The 22,797-nt window shown below is 44.1% G+C and overlaps 1 protein-coding gene across 1 annotated transcript in view; it reads right to left on the bottom strand.

The window, feature by feature from the left end:
- LOC135556184 (leptin receptor-like) overlaps positions 1-16,570 on the bottom strand; it is a 73,374-nt gene extending 56,804 nt beyond the window's left edge. Inside the window, exon 1 of the mRNA XM_064989174.1 lies at positions 16,300-16,570. The gene's annotated coding sequence lies outside the window, so the exon portion shown is untranslated. The remainder of the gene's footprint in view (positions 1-16,299) is intronic.
- Between the last annotated feature and the right edge of the window lie 6,227 nt (positions 16,571-22,797).

Here is a 22,797-nt window from a genome sequence, read left to right as displayed (position 1 = left end):
CTTGTAGCGGATGCGAGCTTCAACTGGAAGCCAGTGGAGAGAGCGGAGGAGCGGGGTGACGTGAGAGAACTTGGGAAGGTTGAACACCAGACGGGCTGCGGCGTTCTGGACGAGTTGTAGGGGTTTAATGGCACAGGCAGGGAGCCCAGCCAACAGCGAGTTGCAGTAATCCAGACGGGAGATGACAAGTGCCTGGATTAGGACCTGCGCCGCTTCCTGTGTGAGGCAGGGTCGTACTCTGCGGATGTTGTAGAGCATGAACCTACAGGAACGGGCCACCGCCATGATGTTGGTTGAGAACGACAGGGTGTTGTCCAGGATCACGCCAAGGTTCTTAGCGCTCTGGGAGGAGGACACAATGGAGTTGTCAACCGTGATGGCGAGATCATGGAATGGGCAGTCCTTCCCCGGGAGGAAGAGCAGCTCCGTCTTGCCGAGGTTCAGCTTGAGGTGGTGATCCGTCATCCACACTGATATGTCTGCCAGACATGCAGAGATGCGATTCGCCACCTGGTCATCAGAAGGGGGAAAGGAGAAGATTAATTGTGTGTCGTCTGCATAGCAATGATAGGAGAGACCATGTGAGGTTATGACAGAGCCAAGTGACTTGGTGTATAGCGAGAATAGGAGAGGGCCTAGAACAGAGCCCTGGGGGACACCAGTGGTGAGAGCGCGTGGCGAGGAGACAGATTCTCGCCACGCCACCTGGTAGGAGCGACCTGTCAGGTAGGACGCAATCCAAGCGTGGGCCGCGCCGGAGATGCCCAACTCGGAGAGGGTGGAGAGGAGGATCTGATGGTTCACAGTATCGAAGGCAGCCGATAGGTCTAGAAGGATGAGAGCAGAGGAGAGAGAGTTAGCTTTAGCAGTGCGGAGTGCCTCCGTGATACAGAGAAGAGCAGTCTCAGTTGAATGACTAGTCTTGAAACCTGACTGATTTGGATCAAGAAGGTCATTCTGAGAGAGATAGCGGGAGAGCTGGCCAAGGACGGCACGTTCAAGAGTTTTGGAGAGAAAAGAAAGAAGGGATACTGGTCTGTAGTTGTTGACATCGGAGGGATCGAGTGTAGGTTTTTTCAGAAGGGGTGCAACTCTCGCTCTCTTGAAGACGGAAGGGACGTAGCCAGCGGTCAGGGATGAGTTGATGAGCGAGGTGAGGTAAGGGAGAAGGTCTCCGGAAATGGTCTGGAGAAGAGAGGAGGGGATAGGGTCAAGCGGGCAGGTTGTTGGGCGGCCGGCCGTCACAAGAAGCGAGATTTCATCTGGAGAGAGAGGGAGAAAGAGGTCAGAGCACAGGGTAGGGCAGTGTGAGCAGAACCAGCGGTGTCGTTTGACTTAGCAAACGAGGATCGGATGTCGTCGACCTTCTTTTCAAAATGGTTGACGAAGTCATCTGCAGAGAGGGAGGAGGGGGCGGAGGGGGAGGAGGATTCAGGAGGGAGGAGGATTCAGGAGGGAGGAGAAGGTGGCAAAGAGCTTCCTAGGGTTAGAGGCAGATGCTTGGAATTTAGAGTGGTAGAAAGTGGCTTTAGCAGCAGAGACAGAGGAGGAAAATGTAGAGAGGAGGGAGTGAAAGGATGCCAGGTCCGCAGGGAGGCGAGTTTTCCTCCATTTCCGCTCGGCTGCCCGGAGCTCTGTTCTGTGAGCTCGCAATGAGTCATCGAGCCACGGAGCGGGAGGGGAGGACCGAGCCGGCCTGGAGGATAGGGGACATAGAGAGTCAAAGGATGCAGAAAGGGAAGAGAGGAGGGTTGAGGAGGCAGAATCAGGAGAAAGGTTGGAGAAGGTATGAGCAGAGGGAAGAGATGATAGGATGGAAGAGGAGAGAGTAGCGGGGGAGAGAGAGCGAAGGTTGGGACGGCGCGATACCATCCGAGTAGGGGCAGTGTGGGAAGTGTTGGATGAGAGCGAGAGGGAAAAGGATACAAGGTAGTGGTCGGAGACTTGGAGGGGAGTTGCAATGAGGTTAGTGGAAGAACAGCATCTAGTAAAGATGAGGTCGAGCGTATTGCCTGCCTTGTGAGTAGGGGGGAAGGTGAGAGGGTGAGGTCAAAAGAGGAGAGGAGTGGAAAGAAGGAGGCAGAGAGGAATGAGTCAAAGGTAGACGTGGGGAGGTTAAAGTCGCCCAGGACTGTGAGAGGTGAGCCGTCCTCAGGAAAGGAGCTTATCAAGGCATCAAGCTCATTGATGAACTCTCCGAGGGAACCTGGAGGGCGATAAATGATAAGGATGTTAAGCTTGAAAGGGCTGGTAACTGTGACAGCATGGAATTCAAAGGAGGCGATAGATAGATGGGTAAGGGGAGAGAGAGAGAATGCCCACTTGGGAGAGATGAGGATCCCGGTGCCACCACCCCGCTGACCAGAAGCTCTCGGGGTGTGCGAGAACACGTAGGCGGACGAAGAGAGAGCAGTAGGAGTAGCAGTGTTATCTGTGGTGATCCATGTTTCCGTCAGTCCAACAAAACGCTTACTTGCAGGTTCCTTCTCGACAATGCAACAAACAATAAGAAATAATAAAATATAAGAATATGAACATAAAGTAAATGGCTCAGTAGAATAGAATAAACATTTTAGTATAAGTATAATACAGGAATCACAGTTAATAGTCCATTATTTAATCGTGTTTTGGGGAAGGGAAGATTGGGGAGGAAGTGTTTGAATTGTGCAGTATTTAACAATCATAACAAGAGTCTGGTACAATAGATAGAAACTGTCTCTGAGCCTGTTGGTATGAGACATCATGCTCCGAAACAGTCTGCCTGACAGTAAGTGAGTGAACAGCTCGTGGCTGGGGTGTGTGGGTTCCTTGAAGATGCTGCGGGTATTCCTTAGGCACCATTTCGAGTAGACGTCCTGGATGGGTGGGATCACGGTCCCAGTGATGTACTGGGCTGTCTACACCACACCATGGAGGGCCTTGAGGTCGTGAACATAGAAATTCCCATATCAGGCCGTGATGCAACTGGTCAGGACACTCTCGATGGTGCAGCAAAAGTATTCGGAGATGACCCAGGGTGGCACACCTGAGGAAAAAGAGACGCTGTTGCACCCTCTTTGTCCATGTCAAGTCCTCTGTGATGTGGACGGCAAGGAACTTAATATTGCTGACTAGAGGTTGACCGTTTAATCGGCATGGGCGATTAATTAGGGACGGTTTTAAGGTTTCATAACAATCGGTAATCTCCCGTTTTGGATACCAATTATGGCCGATTACATTGCAATCCACGAGGAAACTGTGTGGCAGGCTGACCACCTGTTACGCGAGTGCAGCGTCAAAAAGACCTTGTGGCTGCATGCTATACGTTATAAAGAACAATCTTCACATAATCACCAGTTAACTACACATGGTTGATGATATTACTAGGTTAACTAGCTTGTCCTGCGTTGCATATAATCAATGCGGTGCCTGTTGATTTATCATCGAATCACAGCCTAATTCAACTTCGCCAAACGGTGTTGATTTAACAAAAGCGCATTTGCGGGGAAAAAAGCTCATTCGTTGCACAAATGTACCTAACCATAAACATCAATGCCTTTCTTAAAATCAATATACAGAAGTATATTTTTTACACCTGCATATTTAGTTAAAATAAATGCATGTTAGCAGGCAATATTAACTAGGGAAATTTTGTCACTTCTCTTGCGTTCAGTGCAAGCAGAGTCAGGGTATATGCAACAGTTTGGGCCGCCTGGCTCGTTGCAAACTGTGTTTCTTCCTAACAAAGACCGCAATTAATTTGCCAGATTTTTACATGATTATGACATACCACTGAAGGTTGTGCAATGTAACAGCAATATTTAGACTTTGGGTTGCCACCCGTTCAACACAATACGGAATGGTTCCGTATTTCACTGAAAGAATAAATATTTTATAAATGACAGTTTCCAGATTTGACCATATTAATGACCAAAGGCTCGTACTTCTGTGTGTTTATTATAATTAAGTCTATGATTTGATATTTGACAAAGCAGTCTGACTGAGCGGTGGTAGGTAGCAGCAGGCTCGTAAGCATTCATTCAAACAGCACTTTACTGCATTTGCTGAGCAACTCTTAGCAACGCTTGAAGCCCAGCGCTGTTTATGACTTCAAGCATATCAACTCCCGAGATTAGGCTGGCAATACTAAAGTGCCTATGAGCACATCCAATAGTCAAAGGTATATGAAATACAAATGCTATAGAGGGAAATAGTTGATGTGTCATAATTCCTATAACTGCAACCTAAAACTTTTTAACTGGGAACATTGAAGAACTGGGAATATTGAACCACCAGCTTTAATATGTTCTCGTGTTCTGGGCAAGGAACTTAAACGTTAGCTTTTTTTACATGGCACATATTGCACTTTTACTTTCCAACACTGTGTTTTTGTCACGCACTGGTCTATATTTATTATGTTTATCTTCATTTATTGGGTCAGGTCAGGGTGTGGCATGGGTTTATTTGTGGTGTGTTTCGTCTTGGGGTTGTGTGGGGTGTATAGCATAGTCTATGGTTGCCTGAGGCGGTTCTCAATCAGAGGCAGGTGATTATCGGAGAGACTGTGAAGGAGTTAATGGGGAAATTGGAGGAGAGAGAAATGAGGGAGTTGCTGTGTTGGTGCTTTTTGCATGGAATTCGCCCGACGGAACGTGTCAGGGATTTGATGGCACCTGGGTCAGCGCTCCATACTCGTCCTGAGGTGCGTGTTAGTCGGCTGGTGAAGTTGGTGCCAGCCTCACGCACCAGGCCTCCTGTGCACATCCCGAGCCTTGCACGTCCTGTGCCAACACTGCTCTCAAGATCTCCAGTACGCCTTCACGGTCTAGCCCATCCTGTGCCACCTCCACACACCAGCCCTCCGGTGGCAGCTCCCCGCACCAGGCTTCCTGTGTGTGTCCTCGGCCCAGTACCACCAGTGCCAGCACCATGCATTAGGCCTACAGTGTGCCTCGCCTCTCCTGCACTGCCGGAGCCTTCCTCCTCTACAGCGCTGCTGGAGTCTCCCGCCTGTTTAGCGCAGCCAGAGCCTTCCTCCTCTACAGCGCTGCTGGAGTCTCCCGCCTGTTTAGCGCAGCCCGAGCTGTCAGTCTGCATGGAGCAGCCAGAGCTGTCAGTCTGCAAGGAGCTGTCAGTCTGCATGGAGCCGCCAGTCAGCATGGAGCAGCCAGATCTGCCAGTCAGCCAGACTCTTCCAGATCTGCCGGTCAGCCAGACTCTTCCAGATCTGCCAGTCAGCCAGACTCTTTCAGATCTGCCAGTCAGCCAGACTCTTCCAGATCTGCCAGTCAACCAGACCCTTCCAGATCTGCCAGTCAGCCAGGATCTGCCAGAACTGTCAACCAGCCAGGATCTGCCGGATCCAAATACCTGGCTGAGCTTCCTCTCAGTGCTGGGCTTCCTCTCAGTGCTGGGCTTCCTCTCAGTGCTGGGCTTCCTCTCAGTGCCGGGCTTCCTCTCAGTCCCGAGCTTCCTCTCAGTGCCGAGCTTCCCCTCAGTCCCGAGCTGTCTCTGCCCCGAGCTGCCCCTCTGTCCCGAGCTGCCCCTCTGTCCCGAGCTGCCCCTCTGTCCCGAGCTGCCCCTCTGTCCCGAGCTGCTCCTCAGTCCCGAGCTGCCCCTCAGTCCCGAGCTGCCCCTCAGTTCCGAACTGCCCCTCAGTCCAGTGGGATTCTGGGTGAGAACTACTAGGCCATGGTCGGCGGCGAAGGTGGACTATCCTAGGACGCGAGGAGGGGGGACAAAGACATTTATAGAGGGGGTTCCACGTCCCACGCCGGAGCCGGAGCCGCCACCATGGACAGACGCCCACCCGGACCCTCCCTATTGTTTTGATGTGCGTCCGGGAGTCCGCACCTTGGGGGGGGGGGGGGGTTCTGTCACACCCTGGTCTATATTTATTATGCTTATCTTCATTTATTGGGTCAGGCCAGGGTGTGAAATGGGTTTATTTGTGGTGTGTTAAGTCTTGGGGTTGTGTGGGGTGTATAGCATAGTCTATGGCTGCCTGAGGCGGTTCTCAATCAGAGTCAGGTGATTATCGTTGTCTCTGATTGGGAACCATATTTAGGTAGCCATATTCTTTGTGTGTTTCGTGGGTGATTGTCCTTAGTGTCCTTGTTCCTGTCTCTAGGTTAGTTTACACTTGATTAGGCTGTTTCGGTTTTCGTTAAGTTCATTTACGTTCTTGTTTTTGTAGTATTTTGTATTGATTCGTGTTTTACGTTTTTTCATTAAACATGGATCGCAATCTACACGCTGCATTTTGGTCCGACTCTCCTTCGCCTACAGAAAACCGTTACAGTTTTTAAATGATTTAAACCAAATTGAACATGTTTCATTATTTATTTGAGACTAAATAGATGTTATTTGTGTATTATATTAAGTTAAAATAAAAGGGTTCATTGTACATTCAGTATTGTTGTAATTGTCATTATTACAAATATTTAAAAATCGGCCGATCAATCGATATCAGCTTTTTTTGGTCCTCCAATAATCGGTGTCGGAGTTGAAAAATCATAATTGGTCGACCTCTACTCTCTACAGCAATCCCGTTGATGTGAATCAGGGCATGTTCCCGCCTCTGCTTCCTGAAGTCAACAATCAACTTCTTTGTTTTGCTGACAATAAGGGCGAGGTAGTTGTCCTGGCATCACAATGCCAGTTCACTTACCTCCTCCCTATAGACTGACTCGTCGTTTTTGGTTATCAGTCCTACAACCGTGGTGTCATCATTAAACTTGATGATGGAGTTGGTGCTGTGCAAAGCAACGGAGTTGTTTGTGACAAGGGAGTACAGCAGACGGCTGAGGACACATCCCTGGGGGGCCCCTGGTAAGAGTCAATGTGGAGGAGGTGATGTTGCCAATCCTCACAGCTTATGGTCCAATATTCACAGCTTATGGTCTGCCCGTCAGGAATTCCAGGATCCAGCTGCAGAGGGTGGAGTCAAGACCCAGGGCTCTGAGCTTGGTGTCATGCTTGGAGGGAACAATAGTGTTGAATTCTGAACTGAAGTCAATGAATAGCATTCTCACATAGGTGTTCCTCTTGTCCAGATGTGTTACGGCCGTGTGAAAAGCGATGGAAATGGCATCTTCCGTGGATCTGTTGGAGAGGTAGGCAAATTGGAGTGGGTCCAATTTGCTTTGCTTCCTGCTGAGTGCCACAACAACAGCCTGAGAGGCGCCTTCCATTTAGTTTCTAGTGTTTCCATCAATGCCTGGATTGTGTTGAGGGGTATCATGTCTGAAAGCCAAGGTAGGCACAGGAGGCAAGTATTAAGAAAGGAAAACATCTCAATAAACACCAGTGGAAGTCGGAGCCGTTAAAGATGAGGGAGGATGATTATTTTTTTATGAGCATGGCCTTATTTCTTTTACAGCATATTGGAATGACTGTCATTCCATATTCCATTCACCCTGCTCAATGTAACATCGACAGATGCTACAACCTAGCCTATGAATAACATTTTACAACGTACTGTAGGTACAGAGGTGGAGAGAAATTTGAGTGCTCAAGGTGCCAGACATTGGAACATTCAATACCGCCTTGCACAATCTTGCCTGCATCTAGCTGATCTAGGGTGTAATCATTAGTCCAACAGTTGCAAACAAGAGTTTCTATTGGACAAATTCAGGTATGTTTATCGCCGATTTGTTCTGTTTGCTTCCATTTAAGAAATGCTTTTCAACAGAATCAGTGGAATGAATACACCCTGGATCACACGCTTACACAGTTCACTTTCGTAGCAGCCACATTCAAACAGCATGATCCCTTTGATTGTTCGACAATACCTTCTCGCATCTATGCACTCTCCTCCTCTCACCATTTCCCTTTGCTTGTGGACTTAAGTGTGCACAACACATCAGCTGTCTGTGCCCGGTAAAAATAACTTTCCAAGTCAAAACGTCATATCTTAAACGCTAACCGCTACATACAGCCTACATCAATGTCACCATATTAGCTAACGTCAAGTCAACATGCAGTTGAAGTCGGAAGTTTATATACACCTTAGCCAAATGCATTTAAACTCAGTTTTTAACAATCCCTGACATTTAATCCTTGTAAAAATTCCCTGTTTTAGCTCAGTTAGGATCACCACTTTATTTTAAGAATGTGAAATGTCTGAATAATAGGAGAGAGAATGATTTATTTCAGCTTTTATTTCTTTCATCACATTCCCAGTGGGTCAGAAGTGTACATACACTCAATTAGTATTTGGTAGCACTGCCTTTAAATTGTTTAACTTGGGTCAAACTTTTCGGGTAGCCTTCCACAAGCTTCCCACAATACGTTGGGTGAATTTTGGCCCATTTCTCCTAACAGAGCTGGTGTAACTGAGTCAGGTTTGTAGGCCTCAAATTGTCTGTAGGATTGAGGTCAGGGCTTTGTGATGACCATTCCAATACCTTGACTTTGTTGTCCTTAAGCCATTTCACACAACTTTGGAAGTATGCTTGGGGTCATTGTCCATTTGGAAGACCCATTTGCAACCAAGCTTTAACTTCTTGACTGATGTCTTGAGATGTTGCTTCAATATATCCGCATAATTTTCTTTCCTCATGATGCATTCTATTTTGTAAAGTGCACCAGTTCCTCCTGCAGCAAAGCACCCCCACAACATGATGCTGCCACCCCAGTGCTTCACGGCTGCGATGGTGTTCTTCAGCTTGCAAGCCTCCCCCTTTATCCTCCAAACATAACGATGGTCGTTATGGCCAAACAGTTCTATTTTTGTTTCATCAGACCAGAGGACATTTCTCCAAAAAGTACAATCTTTGTCCCCATCTGCAGTTGCAAATCATAGTCTGGCTTTTTTATGGCAGTTTTGGAGCAGAGGCTTCTTCCTTACTGAGCAGCCTTTCAGGTTATGTCGATATAGGACTCATTTTACTGTGGATATAGATACTCTTGTACCTGTTTCTTTAGCATCTTCACAATGTCCTTTGCTGTTGTTCTGGGATTGATTTGCACTTTTCACACTAATGTACGTTCAACTCTAGGAGACAGAACGCGTCTCCTTCCTGAGCGGTATGACGGCTGCATGGTCCCATGGTGTTTATACTGCGTACTATTGTTTGTACAGATGTTTGTGGTAACTTCAGGTGTTTGGAAATTGCTCCCAAATATGAACCAGACTTGTGGAGGTCTACAATTATTTTTCTGATGTATTGGCTGATGTATTTTGATTTTCCCATGATGTGAAGCAAAGAGGCACTGAGTTTGAAGGTAGGCCTTGAAATACATCCACAGGTACACCTCCAAATGACTCAAATGATGTCAATTAGCCTATCAGAAGCTTCTAAAGCCATGACATAATTTTCTGGAATTTTCCAAGCTGTTTAAAAGCACAGTCAACTTACTTTATGTAAACTTCTGACCCACTGGAATTGTGATACAGTGAATTATAAGTGAAATAATCTGTCTGTCAACAGTTTTTGGAAAAATTACTTGTGTTATGCACAAAGTAGATGTCCTAACCGACTTGCCAAAACACCTTTTACAACCCTCCGGAGTGGACAGAGAAATGCAACTTCACTCTATCCAATCAGAGCAGCAGGATCCCTTCTCTTTACAGACAGGCAAACTAGCCAGTTTAGTTAATTCGACTGCCCATGGATGACTCAAATCATTCTGGAATGATAACTCAAGATTAATAAAACTGGGAAGAGCCAGGGAAAATATAAACAAAGACATTACTGTAATGAGCTGAGCTACAGGGGATATGGCTGAGACAAGAACATGTAGCCAAATCGTGGTCTGCTTTGAAAATGGACATGAATCTCTGTCATAGCATTCGCAAACTGTTTGCAGTATTTTCGGGAACAATGCGACATATAGCCTAATCAATTAGATGTTAGTGGCAACAAATGCTGTAAAACATTCAGCAGCATGTTTTCAGTATGTAGCGTGAGATAGGCTACACATTTTGTCCGACCTTTATCTGTGTGAATTTGTATGCAGGGGAAATGGCACGCTTTTTACAGTCACAGTGCTCATGCGCAGCATATGATGAGCCCGTCATCAAACTACCTCAACAAGCACATCCAAATGGTAAATGTAAATGGATTGTTGTGTGTGGTTTACTTTGTCATTTCTGAAGCTAAGGTGATCACAGAGCTCGGCCTATTCTACCCACTTAGTAATTGAGAAGGTATTTTCACTTGGTCTAGGAACCTGATTCCCATACCAAACATCAACACCTCCTACCCTTAGCATGCAAGTTCATGAAAATTAATTCATGAAAATGACTCCAAACATGAACACAGATTAATGACTGCATCCATTCATTCATTGGTTCTCTGGATCAAAACAATAACATCCCAGGTTACAATACAGTACGATGGACAGCTGCCCAGCTCTACCAAGTGACCACCTGCAGATGAGAGCTGAGTGGCCTAATCCTAAACCATCCATAGGAATGACTTGTGTTACTGAACGATAACAATCAGACCTAGGTGTTATTCAGTGAGCTATAACAACGTGTGTGTGTGTGTGTGTGTGTGTGTGTGTGTGTGTGTGTGTGTGTGTGTGTGTGTGCGTGCGTGCGTGCGTGCGTGCGTGCGTGCGTGCGTGCGTGCGTGTGTGTGTGTGTGTGCGTGCGTGCGTGTGTGTGTGTTATATCAAACGACTATCAGCATAATGATGAGAAGGAAGCACTGGGCACGATCAGGCTCTACATTAAAAACAAAAGTGAATCCTTTCAATGACAACCCGTGCTGGTACACACAGGCCTCATGCCTCATTTTCATTAGATCACATATCAAAACAAGTTGTACTCTGCAAGTGACAATAACAAGATATGACAGTAGGCCTATCACAAATAATCAAATTACCAGAAAAGTAATGAATGTTAATCTAGATTTGTGGGCCACATTGGAATAGGCACCTTATGCATATTTACGCATAGACCACTGGCCAAATCAAATCTCTCAAATCTAATTTTGGTTGCTGATTGAATTTCATCCAGAGCCAGAATGTCAGTGTAGATTAACCTATAAAGGTGTGAAGCCGTTTTTTTGTCACACAAATCTCAGCCTCTCGATTGCATGCCCCTGGGAGTAGAGCTTAATAACCTACTCCACCAAGCCAGTGAGTCACAGTGTAATCTTGGTTTCTCACAAGTAAAACTCTCTGGAATTTTGCCTCTTCCCAATTAGTCAAGGGGTTGAACCAGTTCCAAACTCTGTGTTCTGGGGCTTTGCATCACCGGGAGGAAATCCTGGTTGATTTCTCAACTAAAGCAGTTCCCTCCTCTCAAGGGACTTCCAATACATTCTTTACGCATGGAGGAACTGACCACTGATTCCCTGTACCTCAGTGGCATGTATTCATGGATGCCAAAACATTAAATAATGTATCTTTCGTCTCTCTGTGTCTCATAATTTTCGAACCAGGGTCTGTAGTGACACCTCTAGCACTGAGATGCAGTGCCTAGCTACAATGGCCCCTTTCCTAAATGAACAATGGATGGAGATAGGGATTTGAACTTTACTTGGCTTTACTTAATTCTCTGTGCTGGCCAATGATTATACTGACGGTTTTGACGCCGATTCTTGCCTGAGAGGATGGAAGTTCAATATGTGGCCAGATGTAGTAGATGAATGTTAACTACCTGGCTCGCCGTTGGCCATGAAAGGAAGTTAGGTTAGCGAGCAAGCATTTTAGCCAGGTAGCCTAGGACAACAAAAAATAAAAGCGTGTACTGTATGACAGAGTTATAGACCGTTTTGGCAACATGAGAGAGAGGAGGACGGCATTGGCTTCTCTACGAGTAGGTTGAGTCAACATGTTGTTTTCTACTTGCAAGCACACACACACACACACACACACATCAGTACCATGGACATATTCATCATATTTGGCTTATGTTGATTGGACTCAATTCTGTTTGGTATCTTCTAGTTGTCACTGTATTAGACTAAGCAGAGGTGAGTTGATGTTGAAATGTTAAAATTGAAATGGTGCTGGAATATTGGAGGCAGCTCCCGTTTTCTTTGCGACTTGCGGCAGCCTAACTCTCCATGGTTCTAAATCAATAGTTAATTAGTAGTCTGAAAATGCAGGAAAGATGAACTTGCTTGACCATGCTGTAGGTCATGTAACTGTTTGTTACATGCAATATGCTTTGTGGACTCCACCGGACAGATGTTGCTCTCCAGTTTTGTGATGAAACACAGGTGTGGTTGAATTTATTCTGCCAACGTGTCTTGCTTGCCTAAAGCCTATATATCACAGTGGCAAGGTATATGAACTAGCAGGTTGTAGAGCAAACAACGCAACTATCACAACATGGGTTGTAATAAGGCAAAAAAAAATGTTATGGTTATTCAGACAGTTCAATGTATTATCAATAGGTTTAGGCTACTACATGATACTCAAATTTTCTCTACATCCATCATGAGGTTGCTACAACCTAAACTATGAATAACATTTGACAACGTAGGTGCGTGGAGAGAAATTTGAGTAATCAAGGTGACAGACAGTGACATATTCAATACCGCCTCGCACAATCTTGCCTGCATCTACTATGGCTGATCTAGGTTGTAATCATTAGTTCAACAGTTGCAAACCAGACTTTCTGTTGGACCAATTCAGTTATGTTTATCCCCGTTTTGTTCTGTTTGCTTCCGTTTAAGGAAGGTATTTCAACCGAATCGACAGAATGAATACACCCCTGATCACACGCAAGAACAGTTCACTTTCATATCAGGATGTGCCGGAAAAGTCGGACAAAACGAGTATCGTCACAGATACGATTAAGATCCGTGTATTTTTTGTAATTATCCGTGATCTGGGGAAGAAAAGTTATGTTCGGGTGCCAGCAAGCATCTTTCTCATGTCAGTCAGTCAGTCAGAGTTTCTAAACCACACCGTACTGTCTTTGAGTCATTCATGCACAGTCTAAATAACTAAACTGGCTAGTTTGCCTGCCTGTAAAGAGAAGGGCGGGGTGTACGTTGATCCTGCTGCTCTGATTGGACAGAGTGGAAGTTGTATTTCTCTGTCCACTAGCATCATAAATTCACCGATCGCTTTTCCTCGCATGTTTTCAGTCTTATCATCTACAATGCTGCTTCCTGTTACTATGATAAATCACATGGCAAGGATGTTGCTGTCAAGCTATCATCGTGCATAATATCTAACAAGTGGTGCAAGGGTACCAAGGGTACTAATGCGCATTCTAACTAAGTGACAGCAAACTTGTTAGTCCGCTGCAAGATTGGGACATAGACACACACAAACACACCCACCCTTCTGCACACTGCTATGTGTGTGAGGAAAAAACAGATGTGCTTTAATGTGCTCCAAATCTGCAAAATGAAATGCACATTAGGAGCACATTAAAGCGCTTCTATTTTTTCCGATCCGCCTATCAACTGTCAATTTACGGATACGATTATGAATACGAGTATCGCCATGTCTGCACAACCTTACTTTCATAGCAGCCACATACAAACAGCATGATCCCTGTAAGCTTGGATAATGCATTCTCGCATTATTGCCTTCTCACATCTATGCTCTCTCCTCCTCCTGTACAAGCCAAACCTTCATATCATAACCATTACACAAGCCTACATCTTTGTCACCATATTAGCTAACGTCAAGTCAACATACCTACTAGAACTAATGCGTTAGTAAACCAATCATCATGCAGTACAGTGTACAGTTAGCAAGCAGTTTAGCAGTTACACCACAGGCCCCGATGGCAATAAGCATGTCAGTTCATGCTGCAAGAGCTCTGATAGATTGGAGAATGTCCCCCGGAAGTTGTCATAATTACTGTATATGTCTATGGAAGAGGGTGAGAACCACAAGCCTCCTAGGTTTTGTATTGAAGTCAATGTATCCAAAGGAGGTCGGAAACTAGCTGTCCTCCGGGTGCCACCCTACAGAGTGCTGTTGAGGCTACTGTAGACCTTCATTGCAAAACAGTGTGTTTTAATCAATTATTTGGTGCCGTGAATATATTTAGAATAGTTTTATCTAAAAAGGTTAACTTTTTTAACGTTTCACTATTACACAATTTTTTGTAAAAACTAACTTTCTTCCAAAATTAAGGAAAAGCAAGAGAGAGAGAGATATATTTGGTTGTATTTGTTTTTACTTTCACTTTCACTTAGCTAGCAGATGCAGCTATCTAGTTTAGCCTACTCAAACACCTGGCTAAAACAGAGATATATATTAGCTAGCTGGCTATGGCTATGGCTATCCAACACTGGAACACTTCCAAGTCAAGGTAAGCTTTTGGTTTTATTAATTTATTGCCACCGGGGCCCACCAGTGCAACTGCTAAACTGATTTCTGACCGTACACTGTAATGCATGATTGTAGAGTGTTAACTAACACATTAGTTCAAGTAGCTATGTTGACTATGACGTTAATATGGTGACAACGATGTAGGCTATGTGTAGCAGTTAGCGGTCATGATATGGCTTACAAAGGTTTTACAGTCTGGTCACAGACAGCTGATGTATCGTGCACTGAAGTTCACAAGCGAAGAGAAAAAGTGAGAGGAGAGGGCGTATTCATGCTGTTCTTTTATGTGGCTGCTATGACTTTGTCCAATGGAAAGTCTCCTTTTCAACTTTTGGACTAGCGATTACACCCTAAATCAATTAGATGTGCACCTACGTTGTAAACTTTCATTCATTGGCTAGGTTGTAGCAACCTCATGATGAGTATCATGTAGTAGCCTAAACCTATCGATGTTATATTGAGCTGGGTGAATGGAATATAAATGAGAGTCATCGGCAACGACTGCCACTGACACTCACACACACACACACGCACACACCACAACTGCTGCTACAAGTCTCTTGTTATGATCGATAAATACTGCACAATTTAAACACGTGCTCCCCAATCCCCCTTCCTCTAAATATGAGAGGGTGACACAACAGTAGTAGGCTTGAATACCAACAACGATGAGATAGCCTACAGGGAGGAGGTGGGGGCTCTAGGAGTGTGGTGCCAGGAAAACAACCTCTCACTCAACGTCAACAAAACTAAGGAGATGATAGTGGACTACAGAAAACAGCAGAGGGAGCACCCACCCCCCCCCCATCCACATCAGCGAGACCACAGTGGAGAAGGTGGAAAGATTCAAGTTCCTCGGCGTACATATCACTTCCAAACTGAAATGGTCCACCCACATAGACAGTGTGGTGAAGGAGGCTAAAGAAATTTGGCTTGACACCTAAAACCATCACAAACGTTTACAGATGCACAATTGAGAGCATCATGTCGGGCTGTATCACAGCCTGCTACGGCAAACTGCACCACCCACAACCGCAAAGCTCTCCAGTGGGTGGTGCGGTCTGCCCAACGCATTACCGGGGACAAAATTCCTGCCCTCCTGGACACCTATAGCACCCAATGTCATAGGAAAGCCAAAAAGATCATCAAGGACACCAACCACCAGAGCCACGGCCTGTTCACCCCGCTATCATCCAGAAGGTGAGGTCAGTACAGGTGCATCAAAGCTGGGACCGAGAGACTGAAAAACAGCTTCTATCTCAAGGTCATCAGACTGCTAAACAGCCATCACTAGCACATCAGAGGCTATAGGAGATGCCTGTAGACATAGATTAGGAATCACTGGCCACTTTCAGAAATGGATCACTTGCCACTTTAATCATGTTTCCGTATCTAGCATTACTCATCTCATACGCATAAACTGAACTCCACAATATTCTTTGTTATCTTAGTCACTTTTAAATTGTGTTTACATATTGCATCACCCATCTCATATGACCAATACATTTGATTTGAAGATAAGACTAAAAATTGTGCATTCCTGTATTATACTTATGCTGAAAATGTTAATTCTACTGAGATATTTACTTTGTTTATATTTTATTACTTATTATTATTGTTGCATTGTCGAGAATGAACCTGCAAGTAAACAATTCGTGGACGTGTATACCATGTGTATCCCGTACATACGACTTATAAAACGTCAAACTTGAAATTGCAAATAGCTATAAGAGTTTGTTTAACTTGCAATCTTTAACCAGAAATACATGTAGGCCTATGCATTATATAGGCTAGAGGCAAACAGCCTGGATAAATGAGAAGACTCAAACAAAGGCATTTGTTTAAACACTTTATAGATAAGCGGAAACAAATCTGCAGTAGCCTTTCTTCCCAGTTGAGAGACTTCAAGAGAGATCAAGATGAGGATCCGCGTGCGTTCTCACACCTGGACCACACATATTCATGGAATGTTGTGGTGATCTCGAGAGTAGCGGATAGTAGTCTAGGCTATATCTCACAAAAAAAATGTCAAAGTGGAAAATAATTAATACTTTTCCTTACTTGATATCTTGGTTCCTCTCTGAATCGCCACTGTCCCGCACAGTAACCGATAGTTATCCGGTCCGCGAATCACTAGGGTACAAATACCGAAGTTTGAGTGTTTATAAGTAGCCAATAGTTTGCCTCGATCTATCACAAATACAAAATGAGAGATAATACGTTACTTTGTTATAGACTGTATAAAAAAGAACGGTTATAACATTGTTGGAAGACAGCTACACAGTTCCTTATCATTCAAGTTCGGTGTGTCTCACCAGAGCTGTGCCCTATACCCGATATGAAGGTTACTGAAAGGCGCCACAACGAACGCTATACTCTATTTGGAGAAGGGAGTGGCGTGAGACAATACCGTCACCGGAACTATCCCGCACCAAATATTAACACTTGCAATACGCATTAAAAGCACTATTATACTAAAAAAAAAACATGTTCAATACAACATAACATTATTAACAAATCACAATTAAGTAGAAATGTGTCTAATAAAAATACAACGTATTAATATAATTTTGCCCCATAGGCATTTACAATAACATAATCATTAAAAACGGGAACAATTATCATGAAATTGCTTATGAGTACGATGTCACATTATTAAAATGAAAAAAGGTTCATTATGTTTAGGCCTATATTTACCTTACATCAGTGGAGTGATCTCATCCTCAAGGTGATGTCATAGGACAATTTCATAGCTGATTCGTGGAAAGTTTGTAGCCTCAGTAAACATTTCGTATTTTGTGTAGTTAATGGTAGCTGAAAGGTATAGTCTACACGTGTAATTCATGGTAGTTGTGTTAGTCTAACTGGCATATAGTAGACAGGAGTAATAATTCATATTTGACCATATTTTTCTAAATGGATGCATGCTTATGGACTAATGTTTACCACCCAGAGGTGATAGTTATTTATCACATTCTATAATATCAATCATATTCCCTTGAAATTCCCTTCAAATCTTCTTCCAAAAACAACCTGGGGGATAGCTATTGTAGCTATTATTGTCGGATGAAGCATAAACCGAAGGATTACTTTGATGTTTGCGTCACCCAAAACAAAGATCAGGGAAGAAGAAGCAAGGACACCAGTCTCCAGGCTCTGTTGTACTGTTCTCTGCAAAATAACAAGAGACAACCCTGCCTGGAATTGAAAAATGAACCTCGCACTATGGAGGTGGATAGCTGATTGATTATATTTGAGTACGCATTCCTTGCTTTCACCAAAGTAGAATTTCAGTTCTGAGCAACCTGAACAACCCATTTAAAATCTGTCCATCCCAGACCCAGTAGAGTCACTGGATCCGAAAGTAAATAGACAGACAGGGTGTATATCAGGGTCTCAATGCCTGGCATGAATGGACAGTCCCAGCCGTTCTGATTTAAAGTGAGGACAGAGGGTTCTGTCCCAACTCCTCTCTCAAAGCGCCACTGCAGTTGGTCAGATAGATTTCTCATCAGTGTTGAAGTCTTGAAACTAGTTTCTCTCACCATAGTAACTGGCCAAAAGCACAGTGTAGACTACAGATCAAAGAAGAGGGAAGAAGTTCCCACAGCCTAAAGCATGAAGCTTATCTCTTCAATCTCATATGATCTCCGTAGACTAATTCTTCAGATTAGAAACATATTTATTTGATCAAACAGGTGTTTTATTATACTTTTTATTAGACAGAAATGATTCTGAACAGTGCATCTTCTCACAGTGTACGCACACACAAACACCCCACAAACACCCCGCCCCCTTGAAGTAGTGGTTCCCCTCTGCAAGGGCCGCGGCTTTTGTGGAGCGATGGGTAACGATGCTTCGTGGGTGACTGTTGTCTGTGTGCAGAGAGTAGGGGTAGGGGCGAGGGGACGGACTAAAGTTATACTGTTACATAAACATGATTAATATCAGATCACATGACAAATGTACATAATAGGTAATATGCATATCAGAGTAAATAGGTATCCTACCTCTACCTGGTCCTCTGTGAGGCATTAAAGGCATTAGATACTACATGTGGATAATAATAATTGGTCTAGGATAATTCATCTCTAATTCCCTGGGTAATTCAGTATGAGAGGCACACAGCCAAAGCAGAGGTAGGTGTTTGTTCCCTGACAGAGATGACAGTCTGCTTTATCAGTGAAACACAGTGTGACGCCTGGAGCCTCGTCCTTGTGTAACAAAAGACTGTTTTGCAAGACTGTTGTAAGGACACAAAACAATTTTTCCACCTTTTCACAAAATCTTCTAAATGTTTTCCTTGTCTAACAGTCAGCAGATGTGGTTGCATTGTAAAGTTTGACTTTGACAGATCTTTGTTATCAGGTAATGTGTGTGTGTGTGTGTGTCTGTGTCTGTGTGTGTGTGTGTGTGTCTGTGTCTGTGTCTGTGTGTCTGTGTGTGTTTCAAAATTCTATGTTTATTCGCGACATGCACAGGATACAACAGGTGTAAAACCGTACAGTGAAATTCTTACTTGAGAGCTCTTGCAGTGATGATAATAATAATAACATAGATAATAATAAAACATCAAATTTAAAAAAACACAGAGGAAGCACAATATAAGTTGAAGAAACATGAGAATGCAAATATATACAGGTCAATGGCAGTACCTTATTCAATGTGCAGGGGTACTGGAGTGGTTGAGGTGTATACATACAAAGTGACAGGTAGTAGGATATACATTGCCTTCAGAAAGTATTCACACCCCTTGATTTTTCCCACATTTTGTTGTGTTACAGCCTGAAGTTAACATTTATTAAATGGAGATGTTGTGTCACTGGCCTACACACAATACCCCATGATGTCCAAGTAGAATGAAGTTTTTATACATTTTTTTCTAATTCATTAATTATTCATGATTACCAAGACGATATTGAATGTTCCTGAGTGTCCTAGTCATAGTTTTGACTTAAATGGGCTTAAATATCTATGGCAAAACTGGCAAATGGCTGTCTAGCAAAGATCAACAACCAACTTGACAGAGCTTAAAGAATTTTTAAAAGAATAACGTACAAATATAGTACAATCCAGGTATGCAAATCGCTGTAATTTCTGCCAAAGGTGATTCAAACATGTATCCTGTCGGGCTGTATCACCGCCTGGTACGGCAACTGCACTGCATGCAACCGCAGGGCTCTGCAGAAGGTGATGCGGTCTGCCCAACACATCACCGGGGGCAAACTACCTGCCCTCAAGGACAGCTATAGCACACAATGTCACAGGAAGGCCAAAAAGATAATCAAGCTGCATCAAAGCTGGGACCGAGAGACTGAAAATCAGCTTCTATCTCAAGGCCATGAGACTGTTAAACAGCCATCACTAACATTGAGTGGCTGCTGCCAACATACAGACTCAATCTCTAGCCACTTTAATAATGAATAATTGATGTAATAAATGTATCACGAGTCACTTAAACAATGCCACTTTATATAATGTTTACATACCCTACATTACTCATCTCATATGTATATACTGTACTCTATACCATCTACTGCATCTTGCCTATGCCGTTCGGCCATCGCTCATCCATATATTTACATGTACATATTCTTAATCATTCCTTTACACTAGTGTGTATAAGGTAGTTGAGAAATTGTTAGATTACTTGTTAGATATTACTGCACAGCTGGAACTAGAAGTACCAGCATTTCGCTACACTCGCATTAAACATCTGCTAACTCTGTGTATGTGATAACGTTTGATTTGATTTGGCTGGATGTCCTTTGGGTGGTGGACCATTCTTGATACACACAGGAAACTATTGAACATGAAATACCCAGCAGCATTGCATTTCTTCACACAAACCGGTGCGCCTGTACTTTCTACCATACCCCGTTCAAAGGCACATAAATCTTTTGTCTTGCCCATTTACCCTCTGAACGGTACACAAACTCATAGCAACACCATCATCCCAGAAACCCTAGACCCACTCCAACTTGCATACCGCCCCAACAGATCCACGGATGACGCAATCACCATTGCACTCAACACTGTCCTTTCCAACCTGGACAAATGGAACACCTACCTGAGAATGCTGTTCATTGACTTCAGCTCAGCGTTCACACCATAGTGCCCTCAAAGCTCATCACTAAGCTAAGGACACTTGGACTAAACACCTCCCTCTGCAAAAACGGGCCACCCCCCAGGTGGTAAGGGTAGGCAACAACACATCTGCCACGCTGATCCTCAACACGGGGGCATCTCAGAGTGCGATCTTAGTCCCCTCCTGTACTCCCTGTTTACCCATGACTGCGTGGCCAAGACGACTCCAACACCATCATTAAGTTTGCCGAGGACATAACGGGGGTAGGCCTGTTCACCGACAACAATGAGACAGCCTATAGAGCGGAGGTCAGATACCTGGCAGTGTGGTGCAAGGACAACATCCTCTCCCTCAACGTGATCAAGACAAAGGAGATGATCGTGGACTACAGAAAAAGGAGAGCAGAGCACTCCCCGATTCTCACTGACGGGGCTGTAGTAGAGCAGGTTGAGAGCTTCAAGTTCCTAGGTGACCACATCACCAACAAACTATCATGGTCCAAACACATGAAGACAGTCGTGAAGACGGCCCGACAACACCTATTCTCTTCAGGAGACTGAGAAGATTTTGCATGGGTCCTCAGATCCTCAAAAGTTCGACAGCTCCCCATCGAGAGCATCCTGACTGGTTCCATCACTGCCTGGTATGGCAACTGCTCGGCCTCCGACTGCAAGGCACTACAGAGAGTAGTGCATATGACCCAGTACATAACTAGGGCCAAGCTTCCTGCCATCCAGGACCTCTTTACAAGGCCGTAAAGACTCCAGCCACTCTAGTCATGTTCTCTCTGCTTCCGCACAGCAAGCGGAACCAGAGTGCCAAGTCTAGGTCCAAAAGGCTTCATAACAGCTTCTACCACCAAGCCATAAGACTGCTGAACAGCTAATCAATTGGCTACCCGGACTATTTGCATTGATTGACCCCCCCCCGCGCAGCCTTTTTTACGCTGCTGCTACTCACTTTTTATTATCTATGCATAGTCACTTTACCCCTACCTCAATTATCTGGACTAACCTGTACCCCCGCACATTGACTCGGCTAACCTGTACCCCCTGTATATAGCCCCCTAATTGTTATTTTATTGTTTCTCTTTTTTTTTTTTTTTTTTGTTTATTTAGTAAATATGTTTCTTAGTCTTATTTTTCTTAAAACTGCTTAGTTGGTTAAGGGCTTGTAAGTAAGCATTTCACGTTAAGTTCTACACCTGTTGTATTCGGCGCATATGAAAAATACAATCCGATTTGATGTTCAGAATCCATGTCTCAATTGTCTCAAGGCTTAAAATCCTTCTTTACCCTGTTCACCCCACCTTCATCTACACTGATTGAAGTGGATTTAACAACTGACATCAATAATGGATCACAGCTTTTACCTGGATTCACCTGGTCAGTCTATGGCATGGAAAGAGCAGGTGTTCTTAATGCATAAGTGTTGATTTCCACTTTCTGAAGGGCCGATTTTTGAAATCAGTGGAAATAGAGTATGATTGCTAAGGAGATGGAGAAAACACCTGTCTCCGGATTACATCTTCAAACTAAGGGCAACCATTGCATCTGTGACAAGGAGAAGCTTCCATCCATGATGTATACAGGTAAGATAGTCTAACTAGCTACATTTTCAGATATGACACGTTTCAACTGTTTTCAGAAATTTCAAGTTAAAGTGTGCTGTTAGCTAGCTAGCGTTAGCTGGCTGGCTTACTAGCTAACGTTACATGCATGATCTTATTATGCATACCTTTTGCTTTTCTAGTTATAGCCTAATGTTAGCTAGCTAACATTGAACCTGGTTGGTTAGCTACCTGTAGATTCATGCAGGGTACTAACATCATGAGCTGGGATAATGGTTCATTGTTTACCTAGCTAGCTACATGGCTTAACAAAAGACTCCACTATGCAAGTAACCATTTCAATAGGGGTGGCAGGGTAGCCTAGTGGTTAGAGCGTTGGACTAGTAACCGAAAGGTTGCAAGTTCAAATCCCCGAGCTGACAAGGTACAAGTCTGTCGTTCTGCCCCTGATCAGGCAGTTAACCCACTGTTCCTAGGCCGTCATTGAAAATAAGAATTTGTTCTTAACTGACTTGCCAAGTAAAAAAAAGGTAAAAAATAAAAAATAGAATGTCACTGCAACAACTGATAGACATAGCTGAGGAATTTACGATCGCTCAACACAGGTTGAATATGGCCAGTGTCCGTAAACGTTGGCAAAAAAAGCTTACATTTTTGCCAGCAGCATGGTTGCAGTCACCAACTCGCTGGATAACACAAAAACGTGCTTCACCTGTCTTGTTCTTGTCTTCACCCCCCACCAGGTGTCTCCCATTTTTTCCCATTATCCCCTCTGTATTTATTCCTGCATTTTTTATTTGTCTGTTGCTAGTTCATCTTGCCTTGTCAGGTCATTCCAGCATGTTTCCCATTTTTTCTGTTTCTCAAGTTTTGTTTTCTAGTGTTCCTGGTTCTGACCATT

This window comes from Oncorhynchus masou, chromosome 15 (assembly GCF_036934945.1).
Source record: "Oncorhynchus masou masou isolate Uvic2021 chromosome 15, UVic_Omas_1.1, whole genome shotgun sequence".
Lineage (NCBI taxonomy): Eukaryota > Metazoa > Chordata > Actinopteri > Salmoniformes > Salmonidae > Oncorhynchus > Oncorhynchus masou.
Note: the sequence above shows the minus strand (reverse complement) of the source record. Positions and strands in the feature narration are given on the sequence as shown.